General features: G+C 38.6%; 1 pseudogene across 1 annotated transcript; it reads left to right on the top strand.

Annotated features, from left to right (window-relative positions):
* The first annotated feature begins 1,940 nt into the window (after window positions 1-1,940).
* On the top strand, window positions 1,941-4,400 carry LOC309817023 (transcription termination factor 1-like; annotated as a pseudogene). The gene has a single exon. The product of its transcript is annotated as a transcription termination factor 1-like (transcript).
* The last annotated feature ends 1,174 nt before the right edge of the window (window positions 4,401-5,574 follow it).

The raw sequence follows: 5,574 nt of genomic DNA, 5'->3' as shown, positions 1-5,574 counted from the left end.
TGATTTCAGACTATACTACAAAGCTACAGTAATCAAGACAGTATGGTACTGGCACAAAAACAGAAAGATAGATCAATGGAACAGGATAGAAAGCCCACAGGTAAACCCATGCACCTATGGTCACCTTATCTTTGATAAAGGAGGCAAGAATACACAGTGGAGAAAAGGCAGCCTCTTCAATAAGTGGTGCTGGGAAAACTGGACAGCTACATGTAAAAGAATGAAATTAGCACACTCCCTAAAACCATACACAAAACTAAACTCAAAACGGATTAAAGACCTAAATGTAAGGCCAGACACTATCAAACTCTTAGAGGAAAACATAGGCAGAACCCTCTATGACATAAATCACAGCAAGATCCTTTTTGACCCACCTTCTAGAGAAATGGAAATAAAAACAAAAATAAACAAATGGACCTCATGAAACTTAAAAGCTTTGCACAGCAAAGGAAACCATAAACAAGATGAAAAGACAGCCCTCAGAATGGGAGAACATATTTGCAAATGAAGAAACTGACAAAGGGTTAATCTCCAAAATATACAAGGAGCTCATGCAGCTCAATATCAGAAAAGCAAACTCAATCCTAAAACGGGCAGAAGACCTAAATAGACATTTCTCCAAAGCATATATAAAGATTGCCAACAAACACTTGAAAGGATGCTCAACATCACTAATAATTAGAGAACTGCAAATCAAAACTGCAGTGAGGCTATCTCCTCACACCAGTCAGAAAGGCCATCATCAAAAAATCTACAAACAATAAATGCTGGAGTGGGTGTAGAGAAAAGGGAACCCTCTTTCACTGTTGGTGGGAATGTAAATTGATACAGCCACTATGGAGAACAGTATGGAGGTTCCTTAAAAAACTAAAAATAGAACTACCATATGACCCAGCAATCCCACTACTGAGCATATACCCTGAGAAAACCATAATTCAAAAAGAGTCATGTACCACAATGTTCATTGCAGCACTATTTACAATAGCCAGGACATGGAAGTAGCCTAAGTGTCCATTGACAGATGAAAGGATAAAGAAGATGTGGCACATATATTCAATGGAATATTAGCCATAAAATAATGAAATTGAGTTATTTGTAGTGAGGTGGCTGGACCTAGAGTCTGTCATACAGAGTGAAGTAAGTCAGAAAGAGAAAAACAAGTACTGTATGCTATCACATATATATGGAATCTAAAAAAAAAAAAGGTTCTGAAGAACTTAGGGGCAGGACAGGAATAAGGATGCAGACATAGAGAATGGACTTGAGGACATGGGTAGGGGGAAGGGTAAGCTGGAATAAATTGAGAGAGTAGAATTGACATATATACTCTACTAAATGTAAAATAGGTATCTAGTGGGAAGCAGCTGCATAGCACAGGGAGATCAGCTCAGTGCTTTGTGACCACCTAGAGGGGTGGTATAGGGAGAGTGGGAGGGAGACACAAGAAAGAGGGGATATGGGGATATATATATACATATAACTGATTCACTTTGTTATACAGCAGAAACTAACACAGCATTTTAAGGCAATTATACTCCAATAAAAATTTTAAAAAATAAAGTAAAATAAACAAAATAAAATTAAAAAGCTGAACTCACAGAAACAGAGACGAGTATGGTGGTTTCCAGGGGCTGGGGGTGGGGGAAATGGGGAGATGTTGGTCAAAGGGTACAAGCTTCCAAATAGGAGGTGAATAAGCTCTGGGGATCTAACGTACAGCATGGAGATTATAGTAAATAATTCCCTAATGTACTTGAAAATTGCTAAAAGAGTAGATTTTAAAATGTTCTCACCACAAGAAAGAAATGGTGATTATGTGACATGATGAAGATGTTACTGAAACTGTGGTGCAATAATAATGTATCAAATCAGGGATTGGAAGGCAGGTGGCCACGCGTTCGGAAGGATGCACGTGCTCTGTATAAGAATTGACATTGGAGCCTTATTAAACTTCATTCCGACTTATTGAAGAACTTGGACATTTTGTTGGATGCTAACAAGGCCCATTCAGCCTCTTTCTCAAAGAGGCGATCTTCTAGTTTGAGGAGTAAAATGGAAGGAGGATCAAGCAGATTGGAAACCCACACTCCAGTTTTCGTCTAGAAAAAGATCAAGCATTCTGTACATAAGGAGAGACATGGGAGGCATCCCCATGAAAGTTTCAGAGACTCCTCCCTGGCAAAGGAACAGGCTGACATAACTAAGGGTAAAAAAAAAAAAAAAGAGAAAGGATGCCCAGCATCTTGTTTCTTCTCCTTTGAAACAATCAGAGATGTGCGATGAGCCTGAAAAGACCACTTCTATACCCAAAAAAGAATAAAAAGAGAAGAAAAGGTGCTTTGGGAGTCTATAAGGAAACAGGTATTGTGTACATCCTGGTGGATAAAGAAAACATTGAGAACACACCCAAGAATTTTAGAAAGCATGTCGATGTCATTTACAATGATGTAAGCAAGTGGCAAAAGTCAACAAAAGGGCCTGAAGCAGATGAACCACATTTAGTTACTAAGTCACGTGAAAATGAGTCAGAACTGCATGATAAAGCTCGGGGGAAAAAGCATAAAAAACATCAGAGGAAAGTCACGTCCTGTGATGCTGTCCAGGAGAGTCTGGGTGCAAGCATCACCCTGCCCGGATCAGAATCCCAAGAGCAGGAACCCCAGCCTCCCATGGGCCAAGAAGGTGAAATTGCACAACTACCAGTGTCTGCAGATCAAAGCAAGCCTAAGACAAGAAAGAGGAAGCGTCCAAGTGACCAGGAATTCGAGGCCTTGCCTGCGCCTGAGAGCGCTGAGAACATATACTCAGAGGGATCCCAAGTGATTGGTGAGGTCGGGACTGCAGGGGGCAATCAGGAGTCCAGTGGCCTCAAGAAAAAGTCTAAGAAAAGGAAGAGAAGATCTTCTGTTGATACTGCCGTGGCACCTGGTGGTGATTTTTCAGTGCTCAGGACGAGCTCTGAGGACACGCTCTTTGATTCAGTGGAAGGTACTGGTACCTTGATTGAAGAAAGTGCGAAACCCAGGACACAAGAGGAGAAACCCCAGGCCTGTTCGGAAGAGGTGCAGAGATTAGAACCCACAACTGAAGAAGAAATCAATTTGGAGTGGGCTAAAGATCCTGAAACCAAACATTTATCTGAAGATTCGAGAGATTCAGATAATTCAGACGTGGATTTGGATTCCGCTGTGAGGCAGCTCCAGGAGTTCCTCCCTGATATCAAGGAGAGGGCTGCCACTACAATTAAGTGAATGTATCGGGATGACTTGGGACACTTTAAAGAATTTAAAGCCCAGGGAATCGAGAATGCAGACAAGCTGCTGTACACAGCCAGATACCCAGAGGAGAAATCTCTAATCACTGACTTAGAAAGAAAATACTCGTTTAGATTACAAGTTGGTAAGGGCATTGCCTGGCCCTGGAAACTCGTATACTGTCGAGCAAAGAAGATGTTTGATGTCAACAATTACAAAGGCAGGTATAGCAAAGGAGGTACCGAGAAGCTAAAGATATACCAGTCCCTCCATGGAAACGACTGGAGAAAGATTGGCGAGATGATGTCACAAAGTAGCCTCTCTGTGGCCCTGAAGTTCTCCCAGATCAGCAGTCAAATAAATCATGGTGCTTGGAGCAAGACGGACACCCAGAAACTAATCAAGGCTGTTGAAGAAGTGATTCTAAAGGAAATGTCTCCCCAGGAGCTAAACGAGATGGATTCTAAACTCCAAGAGAATCCTGAAGGCCGCCTGTCAGTTGTTCGGGAAAAACTGTACAAAGGCATATCCTGGGTAGAAGTGGAGGCAAAAGTGGAAACCAGGAATTGGATGCAGTGTAAAAGTAAGTGGACGGAAATTCTAACCAAGAAGAGGACAAATGGTCGGGATGTATACCGGGGACTTAATGCCCTACAGGCCAAGATCAACCTCATTGAAAGGTTGAATGAAATAAATGTGGAAGATGTTAATGAAATAAGACTGGGAAGGTCTTGTTAGAACCATAGGGGGTGTTCCTCCATCTTATGTCCAAAGTAAATTTTATAAGCTGAAAGCTTCCTGTGTTCTGTTTTGGCAGAAGAAGACTTTTCCAGAGATTACAGACTACCTACATGAGACTAGTCTACCGTTGCTTAAAGAAAAATTAGAGAAGAAGATGGAGAAAAACGGGACTGAGATCCAGACTCTGGCAACCCCCAAGCCAGTCTTCCTGTTTCGAGACATCTTTTATTGTGACGATGACAGTGAGGGAGAAGATGGAGATGAACAATGTTAAGCGGCTGATACTCTCTTGTCCATTTTTCTAGGTCTGGTTGTATTTATGTACGTGTCAATAACGCTATTTCCACTATTGATTTTACTGAAGAAGGTGCAACAGCCAAAGGAAGGGTATGAAAATAATAACATACTGTGGAACATTAAAAATTGAAAAAAAAAAAATAATGTATCAAATCAACATCTTGTACACCTAAATGTTACACAATGTTATATGTCAATTATAACTCAATAAAGCTGAGAAAAAAAGAAAAGAAAAATGTGCAATAAAATGATTGAATATACATTATAGACACAAAATAATTGATTCCATTTTGTGGAGAAATAAGTCAGTGATGTAGAGGACAGCCTGGCAAAACTCTTCTATCATGTGGCAACAAAGACAAAGTGATACACATGATCAGAGAGAACATGACTTTGGAGGCACTCCTACATTCATACAACTAGTGCTGCTGAAGAAGAGATCAGAATGAGGGAAATGAGAATCAGAATTATAAAGGAAGAAATTTTCAGGAGTTGAAGCAATATTAGAAAATATCTGATTGGCAAATACCAGAAAAAACGTAAAACAAAACCCAAAAAACAACCAAAACCTAGACATTTGCTGCTTTTAAAATTTTTCAAGGATTTTTTCTAATTATTGGATTTATTCGGTTTTCCTATTTATAAAATTAATATATATGTTTTTGGAAATTAGGGAAATACATAATAAAAAACAAATTATGTGATCCTGATAATATTACTACCAAGAGGTACCACTGTTATTATTTATTAGGATCTTTCAGTGTTTCTTTATGCTATTTATCTATACAAAACAGAGATTATATTGCATGACTGAATATATATGTATATATAAACACATACATGCATACAAGTATGTGTATACACAGGTATATATGGATACATGTGTTTATATGTATATGTAGTCATGCAAGTATGTGTGTATGTATTTGTATAAACAGTTCATTCTTTTTTACTTAATTTCTGCATGCATATAGAAAGAAAGACTAATGGAACAACATAGAAAACAGAGGCATTTGAAGTCTTAATATTTTAGTATATTTTTAAGTTTATTATGTTCTTTTTATTATGATAATTTCCAAAATTTTCTGAATTTGCCGTTTTTATTTCTTATTCAATCTAATAATTACTTTGTAGAGGTTTTGAATATTTTATATTCTCCTGAAAGTTTTTTACATTTTGTCTTTCATATTTAGGTCACATTTCCAAGTGACTGTTTTTTGGGTTCACATTCTAGAAACAAATCTCTGGTTTTCCTCTGCTTTGGTTGGAGAATAGACTGTAA

Source organism: Mesoplodon mirus (genome assembly GCF_964341445.2).
Source record: "Mesoplodon mirus genome assembly, chromosome: 15".
Lineage (NCBI taxonomy): Eukaryota > Metazoa > Chordata > Mammalia > Artiodactyla > Ziphiidae > Mesoplodon > Mesoplodon mirus.
This window is presented reverse-complemented; position numbering and strand designations above follow the sequence as displayed.